Below are 17,739 nucleotides of genomic sequence, written 5' to 3'. Positions count from 1 at the left end.
GCCCGTTGTTTTCTAACATTTATGTAGAGCTTGGTGTGCCTAAATTAATAATAATCAGATGTGAAAAATTATTTATTCTATTTCGACGTCATTGTATGTATAACTTCAAAACTATAGGGTTAATCTCAGCTACCAGCTGTCCAACTAAACCACATGTCTTCCAATCTTTTCTTATGCACTCTAGTATGTTAATGATTTTTTATTTTTATAATTTTCCTAAAATTAAACCAAACTTTTTGTTCTTAAGATACATTGTATATACCCTCGAATTGTCTTGCTACCATAAATGGTGCATAACTAATATATCTAGTGACCCCTATTAGAGGGACCCATAGACATTGAATATAAAATATAAGGTAATGGTTGGTTCTCATCCAAATCACCTTCTAATTAAACCGAGCAATAAGCTATTTATGAAACAACTCAACCCATTTCTTTTTATTTTAGGTTTGTTATTTTTCTCCATAAACCCTTTTAATGATTGTTGATTGATCCACTAAGCTAACTAAAAAAATATTTCACTAGTTATCTAAGTGAAAAAGAGACACCAAACACGGTAGAAATGTCTCGAAGAGATAAGGGAAAGCCGACGGATTATTGGCTGGAACTCCTAAAGTCAATGCCTAGTTTCCTGACATCAATAAATCCTTAAACCATACAAGAAATAACTTTATGTCCATTTATTCTTGGTCTCGCTTTACTTGTAACTTCTAAGAATATAACAATGGAATCCTCATGAAAAAGAAAAGAGAAAGGAAAAACAGAAAACAAGGCAGAGCAGGCTGTCGAAAATAACAACGGTCACATTCAGGTGGCCACCGGAACAGTCAAGAGGGGTAGAATGCGAAGTGTGCGAGAGCCATGAGCTAGATCCTTGTTAGCTAGCCCTCCCTTAAAGAAACAAAGGACCAAGCTCGGATTGTTTGTGGAGTTCAGTTACACTAAGCGAGGCGAGATGAGAGCTTCTATTGGGCCACGCCTTCCACTAAGTAAAGCTTGTATTTTGTAGATATGAAATTGGGCCAGAAATTTGTTTGATAATGTGTGTTCTGTTCTTTTCTCCATTGCTGATGGGTTTCTATTTGTCGATTTCAGAGAATTCAAAGCCTTAACCCAAGCCTTCATTGCTGAAGGGCGTTTCAAGAAGTGCAGTTGAACCATGATTATGAAGAATTTAATTTTTTATTTTTAAATTAATTTTTTAAGATATTTTTATATTATTTTAATACGTGAATTCAAAAATAAATTTTAAAAAATAAAAATAATATTTTTATTTAATATATTTCCAAAAAAAATATATATTTTCAAAAGCAATATTTATAAAGAATTTTGATGATATACTGATTATTGAAATACCAAGTGGGATAAAGATGACCTTGTGATGGTGAGACGTGGTTAATTTCCCAACATTTTTTTTTTAAAAAAGAAAATAACAATTTCATTATATTAAATAAAATACAAATGGTTATTATTTTGTAAATATATAGAGACAAATCATAACTTATCATTTAAAGAACACTATAAGATTGTTAAAATTCCTAAAATTGAGAACGAGTCCAAACACATGTCTACGATGGCATGTAGTTTTAGGCCTTTTTCTACTGTTTCTGTGATTGAAAACTAACAAGGCATTTTCCTGCATGCTAACCTCCTGGCGTAATCCCTCCTATGTTCTTGAGTATGAGCGAGATTTTCTATAAACTCAATGAATGATATGCACCAGTTATATAGCTGCTAAAAAAGAAACACACACTTCTGTAAAGTGTAGACTACAAGGCTAATATCAAAAGAGGAAATTAAAATCAGTATCTAATCGACTATTTCCCTTATTGCTGGCAGAAGTCTGTGCTTGACTAAACTTGAGTCGAACAAGATGATATTTATGGATCCTTCAATTTTTAAGTCGCCTAAATCCATTGGCGACAGACAGTTCACATGCTCTATCCTTCTTAAGATCTGGTTTTTCATAAAAAGGAGTTGGTTTTCATGTCAAGGACAACTTGCCCATAAATCAATTCTCTAAACCATGTAAACCCATGTCATACATTAGTTGGAAAACCTTGTGCACTGGGTGGTTTTGGGATTTGGATTTGGTGTAGGTCTTATCTAAAGAAAAGGAGCTGCTCTTGCATCACCTCGGGATCATCGACCTGGCATTCTCCACGATGTCGAAAAAAGAAGGAGAAAATGAAAGATGAAGGCTAACATAAAACCTAATTTTAAGAAAATCATATGCTGGTCTAAGTAACCCAATTATACAAATCGAGACTTGAAAGCCAAGATGATGGTGGTGCAATGCTAGAAAGAAAGAACACGGCGGCCAAGAGGGGAGTGATTACATGAAAACTAGACAACTGGGGAATGCAGTCAACCTTATTTTTGGCTGTGAAGTCAAAATCAAAAGCACATGGAAGAGGACCCAACATCATCAATCGATCTCACACCCACTTCCCAACCTTCCTGTAAGCTAACAAGCTCATAGCTAGCCAGTCATATGTACAATACACGTTGACATGTGGAGGACCATGAACATCAACATGAAGATGAAGATGAAGATGCATGATGAGGTCTTGGTGCCCCCACGTCAGGGGAAATTCATAGCATTCTTTGGTTGGGTTCTATTCTGGGTCCACAAATTGACCTCATTGAATGATAATGGAGGTCATTCTTAATTCACTACAGGCCCAGCTAGCTAACCCGTGATTTGGCCCACTCCACGTCTCCCTTGTCGGGGCACCTTTTCTCTCTATCTCTCATTTCTTTTTTTTCCTTCTTTTGGCTGTGACTTTGCTTTTTGATTTTTTGTTAGGAGGGGAAAAGCAACCAAGATCCGTCTGAATCTTGTGCTACATGTTCAAACCACGCCAGATACATCCTGTGCAGGTGCTGGATGGCCCAACTTTGATTAATTTATGTTTTTTTATATATATAATTACTAGGCATGATAAATTCAAATTTGATAGGTTACCTCCACCAATTGAAACGGCCCCAAATAATGGGTGTTGGCGGGTCCTGCACCCCAATTAAATGTGTCCATGCACTGTACTTGATAATGCGGAAGGAGAGTCTCTCACTAATTTGTAAGAGCTTGATCTCGTGTCTTATATTCTCTTATATGGTGTTGGATTTACATATTATTTAGGTGATGTTAGATGACTTCTCACTAATTTATCAAGGGTTGATTTTGAATTTCTCACTCTCTAGTATAATCTTGGACTGACATGATTCGCCAATAAAACTTCAAGATCTCAAGCTATTTTCAAGGATGATCTTATATTTTCTACTCTTAGGTACAACCACTCTCTAGTAAAGAGCTCTCATACCCCATGCCAAATACAAAGGAGATCACATACCTCCTCCACTCTAATTTGACCACTCTTTAGTGGGGTGCTCCAAAGCCCTTACGCCATTACTAATAAAGCTAAAGGCTCCCCACTTTTTGATGAGATCTATCTCTAATGATGAGCTCCTAAGCCACCCCACCATCGATTTGGAAGCCCCAAGCCTCTTTATCTCTCAAATACAATCTCAAATCGGTACATGGCTTACAAACCTCGTGCTGTCACATGGAACAACCTTTCACAAGTTCCCCTCAGCCTTTTAGAAATTTTGCTAGTATAGACTCACTCTCTATGATTTTCCCTTAACCACTTAAATTTTTTTCAAAGTATGTGTTTTTTCTTCATAGGTTTCCCCTGACCTTTTAGAAAAACATTTCTAAGTATGGAGTCCTTTATATGTCACCTCACTCTCCTAAATGTTGTTTCAAGTATTGGTTCCTCCATAGATCCCCTCTATATACTTGGAAATTTCTTCAAACATGGCGTACGCCCTTACACATGAGATTTCCAATAAATAATCTCAGGGCTTTCCACCCCTCTTCTCACATGAAGAAAACTCGACGAACTCCTAATGCCTAAAGTTTTTACAAGTCTTTGCATATCAATATCACAAAGACTTAGGTGGTTACTAATAAATTCAATTTTAACTGGCTCAACAAAAAAAAAACCCCAAATTTAACGAGCTTAAAAACCTCCGCCAAATGAACTCGTAATTTAAGTTATTACCCGAATTAATTGGGTCCAGGTGCTATTATTGATAGGGTACTGGGTGTATGCCTATCGTCTTGTTGAGCATGCACCCTAACACCCTTATAGGCTCGAACATGCACCCTAAGCCCAACGCACTTGAGCTCAGTACTCTATTAGGATTTTTCTATGACCCTACGTGGGTCTCTAAGTAATTTTTCAAGAACCCTGCGCAATTCCCTCATTATTTTATATTGATCTTATACATATTAGTTTGAGTTGAATATGGCTAAAAATACCATACCAATTTATAAGGGTGAAATGACTCTTTAGCCTTTCATATTCTTAAAAAGACAAAACTCAAGGGCTATAAATACCTCATGAATCCATCAAGTTCAAGATTCACAATTTCTTCATTCTTAATATTTTTAGCATACATATTTTTAGAGCTAATCTTTCTATACAATGCTTGATTTGAAATCATTAGATTGGACTCACATCATGATTACTTGATAATGCATTTGTTCTTCACCTTAAGATTAATTTTTATATGACTAAATTTATGAAAGGTTTCGTCTTTCTTATTGTGATGATGGAAAAAGTATGTTGTGATAATGAAAGTAAAACTAGACATTAATTATTGTTATCCATAAAATAATAGAATTTTGGTTGTAATTGTTGTCATCATTTCTTGGGTATTGATAATGGAAGCAGCTTACCTTGGGTATTGATAATGGAGTCGTTATTCTGTCGCACTCAACATCGCAGTGAAATTAGGAAGAATAGAAAATAGATAAGGATTCACCACCTAGTTTATGATAATTAGTAACCCTAACTGATCTTTTAGAGATTCTTAGATAAAAGGGATAATTATACTAAAAAGAAAATGTATCTCCTTAAAGTATCATACCCAAGGTAAGCTGCTTCTATGTTCTGAATTTGTAACAACAAACCTATTTGGTCTTTCCTAAGTTTTTGCCTAAACTCATATGGGTTACCCTAAAATGACTTGGGATTAGAGCTTGGTTTGAAGGCCTAACCCTCACTTTTAAAATTACAAGCACTGACTCTATGATGTTGGTGAAAGTTGAATTGAGCTTTTAGGGGTCACGCTAACCTAGCCCAAATCAACTCTCAATATGGTAAAAATTTTATGATAAAAATGATAAACAATTAAATTTAACATTACATAAAAAAAATTCTATTCTCAAAGCCGAGTAAAAAAGGTAAATAAAAACAACAAGATTTGTTACTATCGTGATGATTTGGATAAAAAGGATGTTATGTTCGATGCTTCTTGGTGTGATATGTGGTGGTGTGGGGATATTGAAGACAACGATGAAATTGAGATTTGGTTGACATAGAAGCTGGGTTTTAATGGCTTTACTGAGTTGTTATAAAGAATATAAGATTAAGGAAGAGAGAGATTAAGGCTGCTAGTCATTGACTAGCAATGTGGGGGTTAGGTTATGATGCGGGGAAATCAGGTTAGTGGCTGGGTGGAGGCGAAGCAAATAGGAGAGGCTTGGTTATAGTGATGCTTGTGGTGTGGTTTGATAGAGTTGAGAGTTGTCATATAGCTAAAAGGTATAGGTGTTAAACGAGGAAATGAGTTGACATGGTGACACGACCAAAAGCTTGATGTCTTTTCCCAAGTGCAGGAGTGTCGAAGTAATAAATAACCCGGCAAGACCGGGGTCGAACCACAGAGAGGTTAATTGTATAAATTATAAATAACAATACAACAACAACAACAATAACAATAACAATAACAATAATAATAATCAGTACGTGGCGTTGTTATACCTGAGAATGATCTAAAGATCGGGTCACAGGTTTCCAGCCTATATACTGACTTTATGAAAAGATCAAAGATATATATTATATAATATAAACAGAATGTAAATAATAATAATAATAACAATGATAATAATAATAATAACAGAAGATGAAGAAATTAATGAGAACTTTGAGATGAAAGATTAACGTAAGGATTAAACAATGATAAAACAAATGTCAAGGTTAGAGGATCCACTAATGGTACTTCAAACAAGTATAATATAAACTCTTATTACTCAATTAGAAACCACACATAAAGGAGGTTCCAATCAGATTATAAATTGTTAACATGATTACATTAGTTATCTTATTCGAATAAAGCTAATACTTGTAAATGTTGGCAGGCATTCATGATTATAACTTATGTTAACAACAAATCAAGTCCCTTTCATAGCTCAGGTGTCGGTTATACCATACAGTATGGGCTATGAAAGTACCAAGTATTTGTTGTACCAAGTGTTATACAACATAAATCTAGATTAACCATTTAACAAGCAAAGTATTAAAAGTGAACAAGATAACAAATATAAAACATGTTAGTATCCAACGTTAAGGTCCATGTTAAGTTTATATTATACTTATTCTTACACCATTAGTGTACCCTTTTCACCTTGACATAATTAACTTAGCTAGACATAATAAAAGAAAGAAACATAAATGAGCAAGACAAGAACATAAATGAGAAAGAAGTTAACTAGACAAAGGAAAGGAAATGAAGTGCATAAACTTGATATTAATGAAAGCAAGACATAAGCAATACAAAGAGAGAAAGCAAGAGCATGATCTTGATCTGGAAACCAAGATGCCTCAATACATGGTAAGTGCCTCCTTTTATAGGCCAAAATTTGGAACTATTGATTTGTTGACTAATTGATGAGTGGGTGGCCATATCTTGACTTGATAACAATCCTTATCTTCTTGTCTGAACAAGACGTCATTGCTAACATCATAATTTGCCCAGAATCCTCAGGAATGTTCTAGGAAATTGTCTCAGCTTTCCAACAAAAAAAAGATGAGGTCATTTGGACTTCTAGAACTCAAGATATGGGCTGAACACTAAATAGTGTCTGGGCTGCAGGACAGCTTCGGACTTCTTCGTTGTTCCTATATTTTGGACTTGAAAACGGCCTTCTTAGATCTTAGTGTCCAAATGAAAGTTGTAGGCCTATGTTTTACCTTTCCATCCATATAAAATGGACCTAAATCCGAGATCTAGAGCTCCAGATATGATCCAATTACCGAGCACTGTTCCGGTTTGGACTGCACCGACATCTCTTTTCTAAGTTTGGCCATCTCTTTGTCCTTTAACTTTCAATGCTTAAACTCATCAATCAATCCTTTTATTTATGTGATAGTCCTGCATTTAAAATGAGCATTTACCATAAATTAAGGTATCTTATAATATCAAACTTGTTATTATAAAACATACTTTAGTTAAGGAGTTATTGATACTTCAAGTGCAAAATGATGATATAAAACCTTGATAAACATGCACTTTTAAGTACTAATCACATGGGTATGTGTTGTTGGTTTTTGGTGATGGTAGAAAAGTAAGATAGATCATAGTTGTGGAGGAGTAGGGCCTAGTTCGGTCAGAAAAAATGGTAAGGAATTAGGTTTATTGAAGGATGAAGAACAATGATCATGTCAAGGTTTGCCTGATGTGGGAAGTGATTTGGGTCAATTAAAGGAGTCCGTGATGGCGGAAAAAGGTTGTCGTGGCTAAGGATGGTGACTAGATCATGGTTGTGGTCAAGTTGATTGGTTATAAACAAGGACTTGTTGTCAGGGTTCTATGATTTGGTTTGTAGATTGATTTAGATGGGAAGATTGACAATGGTGGTTTTAGTAGCAATATGATGGTTAGTGGTAGGGATTTAAGAGAAAGAATGTTGGGTTTTGGGTTAGGTGTTGGGATGATTGGGTTTTTAGTAAAGGATTTCAATCTTTTTAGTTTTTGGGTATTTCTCTTTTTATGTGAGTGTTAATATCTCCCAGTCTAGTAAAAAAATCTTTTATGTTTAGCCCCCTTTACCTTATGAATCAAAGCATCAACATTTATAGTAAATGAGTCCTACGTGATATAAAAATTTAATCCATATCTCATTTGAAATTTTATTTTGAAAAGGAAATTTGAAAAAAGAAAAAATCAAATAAAAATTATTCTGATGATCTGATTTTCCAAGATTTTAGAAAAACCAACCATACACTTTAGTGATTGATTCTTCCAACAATTGATAAATCATATCCAATTACTTGTTTCTCCAACCTCTCTTTATTGTGTTTCTAGGCAAGCTTGTTCTCTTATAGCATATTTATAAGCTTTTATCCAATTCTTGATTGGAGTCTCGGGCAATCTCGAGTTCTTCCTGTAAACTTTTTATATTTTCTTCAACTTGCATTCTGATTGTATTCTAACTTGTCTTTAAGCTTCTAATTTTAAAGCCTCAACTACTTTATAGTGATTTCTTCAATCTCATATGTGGTTGCTAGCTAACTTTCCTTTTCTTACTTCCTGGCTTGTTGTTTTCTAACATTTATGTAGAGCTTGGTGTGCCTAAATTAATGATAATCAAAGGTGAGAAATTATTTATTTTGTTTCGACGTTATTGTATGTATAACTCCAAAACTATAGGGTTTATCTCAGCTACCGGATGTCCAACCAAACCATATGTCATCCAATCTTTTCTTATGCACTGTAGTATGTCAATCATTTTTCATCTTTATAATTTTCCTAAAATTAAGCCAAACCTTTTGTCCTTGGGATACACTGTATATACTCGAATTGTGTTGCCACCATAAATGGTGCATAACTAATATATCCAGTGACCTCTATCAAAGGAACCCATGGACGTTGAATATAGAATGTAAGATAATGCTTAGTCCTCATCCAAATTGCCTTCTAACTAAACCGAGCAATAGATTATTTGTGAAACAACGCAACCCATTTATTTTTATTTTGGGTTTGCTATTTTTCTCCATAAACCCCTTCAATGGTTGTTGATTGATCCACTAAGCTAACTAGAAAACTATTTCACTAGTTATCTACATGAAGAATGAGGCACCAAACATAAAAAAAAAATGTCTCGAAGAGACAGGAGGAAGCTGGTACATTAGTGTATGGGGGTGGGAATGGATTATAGGCTGGAACTCCTTTTTTATAACTAAAAATATAGACTGATGATGTGATATCTTAATGAAGTACTTTCAATTCTAGTTGAGCCGGGCAAACAACTAAAAACATTGCTCCATAAGTGGGGTGTAGGTTCATAATGGAAGACAACTTTTGAGAATGAGAGTCTTCCTCTTTTTCTTTCCGATCAATATGAACTAAGATTGATTCTTGTAGTAATAGAATAGTAGGTAGGGGTTTTATCGAATTGCATTATTGAACCTAAGATGAGATTCTATCTACTAAAAACATATTTGAAGATTTGTTTTTATCCCAGCCGTTACCATGGAATGAAAAAGATAGCTTCTTCTTGATCCATTGAGATTGGTAGATTCATAAAGGAAGGGTAGATTGTGCCTTAAAAAACATGGGTCTAGTTCCTACTTCTAGTTATGCTGATAAAAAAAAACTAAGGAATGATTGGCCATCCAAATGTATAGTAGATGAACACAACATCTTAAAGAGCCTCTACCTATTTTTCTATAATGATTAAGAGATAAAACAGTTTTTGATATCACTGTGCTAGTAGATTAACTTCATTTCTTTCCATTTTTAGGAAAATATTTTCTGCTTTGAAACTGATCAAATCGACTACAGAAGGAAATAATACTACCTCAAAGATGCCAAACCCAATATCCTGATTTTGTCTAAACCTATTGAAGATATCTTCCCAAGTTTTCCAATTTGCTTGTCATGTCTTTAGTATTCACAAGTTTTATAAGCTGTTGTGCAATCCCATTATGCCAGTTACTGAAATAAACTATATATATATATATATATATATATATATATATATATATTCTGCAACAACTGTTAATACTCTTCAATAGTTGACACCATGTCTATTTCTCTAAAAGAAAAACACCTATAAGAAATGTCCCAAAAATATAAGAGCTTTTATAAAAAAAATTTGCAAAGGCATATTCAATACTACAGCTAAATTCTAATATCTCTTAGTAAAAGTATGACAATCTTGATTACTAAACTTTTAAAACACTAAAGTAGCCTATCAGTTCTATTGACAAGACTAATTATATTCTTCAAATCATAGAGCTTGGTATCAAGTTTTTGGTTTAGACAATCCCCTTTTTATTCGTTGCAAGGTTTTAGAATCTGGTTAGAATTGTTGTGGGGTTTATATTACAATCTTGTCATCCATTTCCTCTTGAAAATTTCATGATTTTAAATCAAGATCTCAGTTTTGCAAGGCATGCCCCTTATGATATTACAAGGTGACAACCTAATGAAAGGTTATAGCCATTATGTGCATGAGTAAGTTTACTAATTAATTGTTCTAAAAAAAGTCATATCATTGCTCGATTAACATACCTTAATAGGCTGAACAAAGGCCTACCAGGCATAAAAGAATTGATCGGGACGAAGCCTTATTGGTGTACTAATCTCAACAAAGTAGACTCTTTAAGAAAGTCTGGTGGTTTCACGAGTGTTGCTAAGGTTAATAACCATTGGGACAACGCTAATTCTCAAATCTTAGCCTTAAGCAATGTGTTTGCGAAAAGTGTTTTGTAGTGTTTGCATATGTACAAGTCCATATCCAAATAAAAAAATAAAACAAACATGCATATAAAAAAGTAAAGGAATATAAAGAATAAAACAAACTAGGCAAAATTAAAACAAACAAAAGAATAAACAAACAAAATTAGGCAAGATACATTTATCAATAAACCAAACATGTGAAGATTAGCTATAATAGAGTCATCATTCTATCGCACCTAACATCACGGTAAAATTAGAAAGAATAGAAAATAGATAAGGATCCACCACCTAGTTTATAGTAATTAGAAATCCTAAATAATCTTAAAAAAAATTTAGATAAAAGGCTTGTTATACTAAAAAAGATGTATCTTTCTAAAGTATCCAACCTAAAATGAATTTTTTTTTATATTTTGAATCTGTAACAATATACCTATTTGGTGTTTCCTTATATTTTGCCTAAACTCACATGCGTTGTCCTAAAATTAATGACTTGGGGTCTCAAGGTCCTAAAATGTCTTAAATATAATTTTGATGGTTAATGGCCTCATATTGCTAATGATGTGCTGCTGCCGCGGCACAGTCAAGGAAAGGAATTGGAGTACAATAATTTAAGCACTCTAAGGTATCTCCTCGAGCAAAAAGCTGCTTGACATTGAAAACTCACTAATAATCAACCCCACGTGAAGGACAATAATAGCATGTGTATTACTAGTGGCAAGGAAATAAAGAAGGCTGAGGGTTGTCGGTGTGATGATAAAACCAGAGCCGACTTCTTTACCTTTTTCTACTTCATGCAGTTTTTGGCATAAATTCAGGGTTTAAGCGAGGGAAGCGTGGGATGGTGTCTTCCATGGGAGACACGAGCAATCATACTTATGGTTTTATAACTTGGGAGTCACCTTGACGAAGGCTACCTAGCTATGGCTACACCCACAAAAACTAGTCATTTATGCCGTAAATCCCGCTTCTTGCTTTCCTTTTAGGGTTCTTTCTGTGTAGTGAGTCTTAACTCAATGTTCACTCTGTGTGTGTATACAGTGAGTAGCATTTGTTTTCTGGCATGATATATCTAGGGTTTCAATGTCCTTCTACTGTTTTAGATATTTGGGATATGAACATGGGCAGTCTCTTCGTGCATGCTACCCCAAGCTATCGCTCAGTTACTTCACAGACAGGAGTAAAAAGTGCAATCGGGTTTATGAAAATTTAAAACTTTCAAAAGATCAGCTATTCTATGATCATATTTAATTTTGATTCTTTGAAGATTTACTTGTTAAGAAGTCAAAATGCTCTTCCTGTTCTTAGGGTTTGCTTCACTTGAAATGCTCCAAAATTATTGTCAATCTATTAAAATTTTGGGACGGAGAGTGCGACTGATCGAACCGATTGAGAAGAAAATATTTTTTTACGGCACCATTATTTACTCGGTCTCTATCCTCAAGTCGGAGGAGGAGCTAGGTCAAGAGGCAAATGGAAGATGAATGATTGAGCCCCACCTTTTGCAGGTGCATTAAAATGCTCTCTAAAAAAGACCCCACCATAGGAAAAAATTGTGGCTGCTCTTTCCAATTGGATATTACAAAGAACTTTCAGATCCTCCTCGAGATATAGTTGAATCACCTGGATGGAGACCTCAGTGGTGTCCACATCAACTCTCTCTCTCTCTCTCTCTGCAGATGTGTGTGATGAGCACGCAACCTCCTTTGCCTCTTTCACGAACCAAAAGGGCTTAAGGTTCCATGGACTAGCACCAATTTTCCAGGCTGGTGAGTAGCAACCAGCAATATTAACGTACCATGGCACACTGGTTAAGCAGGCAAGTGCACAGAAACTTCAGAAAGCTACGTATCCCCACCTCTGAGATTTGAGTGTGGATGCCTTCTCTCTCCCCTCGATTCTATACTTAGTAGCTGCTGTACTGTAGGGACCATAACTCATGACTCGTGTTTAACGGTGGCCGGATCCATCATATATAGAGATTAACCTTGTCATGTCACTGTCTTTAGATATACTAACATCTCGTGCGAAGAAATTCCTCACAACCCCTAAAAGCGTTTGAGGTTGTTTAATTAGTGGGGGAATAACCCCATGATTAGCTAGATTAATTAGAGACCTTAACGTTCATTAACTAGCAAAAAGGACACCGCAAAATGAGTTTATTCCTCAGTTGTCTCCCTCCTCCTTTTCTGTACCATCATTTTCTCGAACACCTTTTAAGCCATGTGCAATGCCAAACATGGATGATTCTATTTTGCATGTCAAGCGCCACATGTAACGGAATATTAATTTGGAAATCCTCGAATCATTCTGCTTCCTTCCATGCCTTAAATTCTGAAATCCCTTACCGAATTTTGCTTTCTATCTTGCTGGTGTCATCAATGGATCGATCTCGTACTTGTCATGGTTACCATATGCAATGGATCCCTTTTTGTTTTTATTTTTTATTTTTATTTTTATCAGTGGAGATATCATTGCAGACGTCGAGTTAGGATCCGTAGATAGATGGAGTAATGGATTAAAAAATTGTCCATTCAAACCATAGTTTTATACATAATTTTTTTTTAAGGAAAAAAAAAAACTAATGGATTTGAAAGAAGATGGACAAATTTGAGCTCATAAAAATATTACCAGCTGTTCACATAATCTAAGTGATGGCCGACATTTTCAACTTTCATGAGAAGCTTAGCTCATTTAGTCGGAAACGACAATATATATATTGGGGACATATACCCAGTGTGCTTAGTTATGTCTTGTCTACTTTTTTTTTTTTTTTTTTTTGATTAACGTGTCTTGTCTACTTTACTGGACGTGGAGGTGTTGTAATTCCATTGATGAAGTCTTCGTCATCCCTAGGAATTCTTTTTACGTTGTTCTCAATCTATTAAAAAAAAATGCTGGCATCAATTAATAAATATCTTCGATTTAGCCCAATTTAAGATTCCCAGTAAATTAGAATCAGGCTATATTCTGGTCTGAATAATTTTTTAAAAAGTCTAGTAGTAATAATAATAAACTCAATCTAATAAGTTAATATTGGGTCTTTTTTATTTATTTTAAATTTAAAATTAAAATATATAAAATTTAATTTGATAAGACTCAGTTGACTAATAAATAAATAAAAATTAAAGATAAAATTAAAAAAATAATAAAATTAATAGATAAAACCTCATGATTCAATTTCTTATTTAACTCAGGTTTAAAATTAAATTATGTAAAAATTATTCTGTTGTGATTTAGTTGATTTGGCCAACCTGAAAACAATTTGGATATTCAATAAAAAATACCTAGGAATGAAATTAAGAATAAAAAATAAAATTAATATATAAAAAAACTTATCTAAATTAAAAAAAAAAAAAAAAAAAAAAAACCCTTTTCCAAGTTTTTTTGGTTGTATTAGGTAATTGGTTCCCTCATTTAATTTCCGAATTACTCTTTGAAAGAATCGAATATAAATATATAAGTGAGTAGTGATAAGAGTGGCATCTACCCCACTGTGCCGTGTCTTCTTAAGCAAATACATGAGGAAATTAAAGAAGTTTACCTTATCTTATCTTTAAATAAAAGCAGAATACCATTCTTATAGGAAAAAGAGTGAAGAATTTTAAAGATGTAAAAAGAATTTTAAAGAATTTTAACTTTAGCACTGGCTTAATTAATTTTAGCATTCGCTTAATCCTTGAAATTAAAAATAGCACTTCAACTCTCTACCATAGCAGCTTCTCTCTTGTGTTATTCATGGCAGAAATCTATTAAGTAGCTAGGGTTTTTCCTATCACAGGTACCCTTCCTCCTATGATTTTTAATTATCATTATTATTAAAATTGTTATTGAATAATGTAAAATTATATTCTTGCTTACCCATCAATCACCTAAATTTTCAAATGAAATGGTTCTTTTACATGGTTATGATTATTATTATATTTTCTAATTAAATTTAAACAATTAAAAGCATAAAATAGAAGTGAACTTATTAAAGTTTCTACTTTAAATGACTTTTATTTAAATAATTTTTATTTAAGAAAATATGCTCTAAAATAATATAAAACCATGTTATAAAACCTCACTGGAAATTAAATTTAAGAGGTTAAGAAAAAATAATGCTTTAATTTTCTAAAAACAATTAAGAAAAAAAACTGGAACTTAATTACTATTCAAATGTAATATTTATTTTTAAAATAATTTAGCTTTTTAAAATCTTACCGAGTTTGGAAAAAAATATTTTTGAGATTCTTCACCCTTTTTCTTTATAAGTTTTCACTATTTTCTAAATAAAACTACAATAATAAATAATATAAGTTTTTATTTTATATAAAAGCAGAAAAAATTTACATTACTTTTTTATATATATTTTTAAATTTAGTTAGATTCATCATCTTTTCAATAATATTAGAAATGTTTTTTTAATTAAAATTATAATATTTTCATGATATTTTTTAATTTGAATGAAATAAAATTATTATTTTATAATTGGAGTATCACAAATAGAAAATACTAATATGACTACTATAAATCATGGTTTTTAGATTCTCATTAAAAATAATTATAATATTTAAATATTTCTTATTATTTTGTGGAAATGTTTTTCTCCATTCTCAATAACTAAATATATGCTTTTTCAATTTTTTTATTATTGAAAAGGGAAAACTAGAAAATAAGAAAACAATCCAAAAATGAAAACGATGATCTTCTGTTACTGAAATTTTCTTCAGCTTTTTGAATTGAAATATAATTTGTTTCTTTTGACATTAGCATAATTAATAACTTGTAATACGTACGAATTAATTGACAAATTGATAGTAAACAAAAACTAATTAACTAAAAAACAAAAACAAATGGGCTAAATATGGTTGAGTTAATATTGTTCAAACACTTACAAAACACTATGGATATTCTGTGTATTTTTCAACAATTCATTTTGGTCCTTCAAATTTTTTTTAGATAATTTAATCCTAATTGAAGACCAATTACTTTTATTTCTTATGCAATAATGGAATTGAAAGGAAATAGATCAAAATAAAAAGGGAGTCAAAACATGGATAGCATCATACCAGAAAGTTTTTTAAAAACATACTTAGATCCTCAAATTTTAAAAATAATCAAATTATACAATTTAGGTCCATTTAAATTTCACAAAAATATTTTTTTGCACAAAAATTTATTTATAGTGTTTTTCAGTCCCTATGAAAGAGAGGAGAGAGGGGAATTGCAGGATTCCGGTGATGAAAGAGAAGATTTTTGTTCAAGCCATTTTCGACTATCAAAATATAATTTTTTGGTGTCTATAGATTTCATGAGATGAAAGGGGCTAGATGATAATTGTTTTAAACCTCAAGATTTCCTAAAAAAAAAAACATTTCTAAGTCGAGGCAAATAAATCTAGCTTGGTTTGATTTTGTATTTTTAGATCTTTTTGGGTATTTTTAGTTTATGGATTGGTTTAAGAGTGTTCCAAAGATGTTAGTGAGATGTATTTTAGGTTGAAATGACTTAAAATTAAGTTTTTTTGGACAAAAAAAACACTACCTTGATTTTCTAGCCATAACTGGATGGTTGAAATCTAGGCTCGCAGTTGACATGTCACTTATGTATTTTTGTTTCCTAAAAAATAAGAGCGGTCAACTGCCCCTTTAAAATATCAAAAAATAAAATAAAATCAAGCTCAGGTGCACAAGGGTTGGCTTGGAAACCTACTCTCATGCATGGGCTTGAAGGCCCGCCCACATGCATGGGCTTTTCATTACCATACCATGTTGGAGTTAATCTATCATTGTATTGATTTGGTTTTATATGTACTTATAGATTATTGATGGGTTATTCTTTAACTAAATTTGTATGATTTATCTTGTACCTTTTTTAATCGAACCCCTAACATACATTACCATGAACACATGGTAATGTTAGTAAATATGTTTTATATCTAATTAGTCGGTTAAATGTTGCACTAATTTTATTCTAAGTAAAATATATTTATTATTAATAAGGATATCTTTAATATTCAATTATATTTGATTAATGAATCTAATATTTGATTAATGAATTAATTTAGAGTAAAGATGAAGTTCATGGAACAAAATGTTTTGCATAGAAATTATAAAGTTGTTATAATTTATGAGATTCTTATTATATCAAAATATTGTTCCTATATATCCCTAGTCAATATTCTATTAAGACTAAACATTAATTATGTTTCTTCTTTTTATAAAAGAAAACAACTGTTATCATAAACTGATGTATGAGAGATTTGGAATTCATATGCAGGTGCTTATTAGAAGACATGTACATTGAACTGATCCACAAGATAGATTCATATGGAGAGATTACATATGTTTATGGAAAAGCTCACATGATAGTTGTGTAAATGATCTTTAAACTTGAGATCACTAAATTATCTTATATAAGGAGTGTTATGATTTGATCCTGGTCACACATTATTCTAATCAAGAGTAACAAATATATACATATTGGGTGTAACATAAACTTTATGAATATATTTAAGTAATCAAGAGAGGATTCATTATTCTAGGTGAATTAAAAAAATATATTATATTTATTCTCTAATAATATTGATTGTGAGATTCTTGGCCAAGGTTGAATGGGTTTTGAAAAAAAATTCAAATCTTATTTGAAAAATCAATGATTATAATGTTGAAAACCATCATAATTTAACAAAGCATACATACTCTATACTACAATGTCTAAATCAGAACATTCATGATGAAGAGATAATAATTATACTTAGAAACTGGTTAATAAGAGATTAAGTCAAACTACTTATGACTTTTAAATATTTAGGGGATCATAAAAGGTTGTTAGACATTGTACTTGATCTTCAAATATACATCAATTATTATATTGATAATAAATTAAATTGTTTAATTTATTTAACTTTATATTATTTAGAATTATGATTTATATTTGGAACAACTTATTAAGAAACCTAATAGGTCACACGCACAAGAATTATTGGTCATAAATTTATAATGGGATGATTAATCAAGTGTGACTTTATTATAAATAAATTTTAGAAATTAAGGACTATAGTGTAATTAATACAAGAGATTACAATTCTAGATCTAAAAAACAATAAAGTAAGGACTTGATTGAATAAATTTCTAAATTTAGCTTATAATAATATATGTGATATTATTTAAGAGGCAAATTAATATTTTATTATTTATAGAAATTTTAGGCTCCCTTATAAAT

This window comes from Populus alba, chromosome 6 (assembly GCF_005239225.2).
Source record: "Populus alba chromosome 6, ASM523922v2, whole genome shotgun sequence".
Lineage (NCBI taxonomy): Eukaryota > Viridiplantae > Streptophyta > Magnoliopsida > Malpighiales > Salicaceae > Populus > Populus alba.
This window is presented reverse-complemented; position numbering follows the sequence as displayed.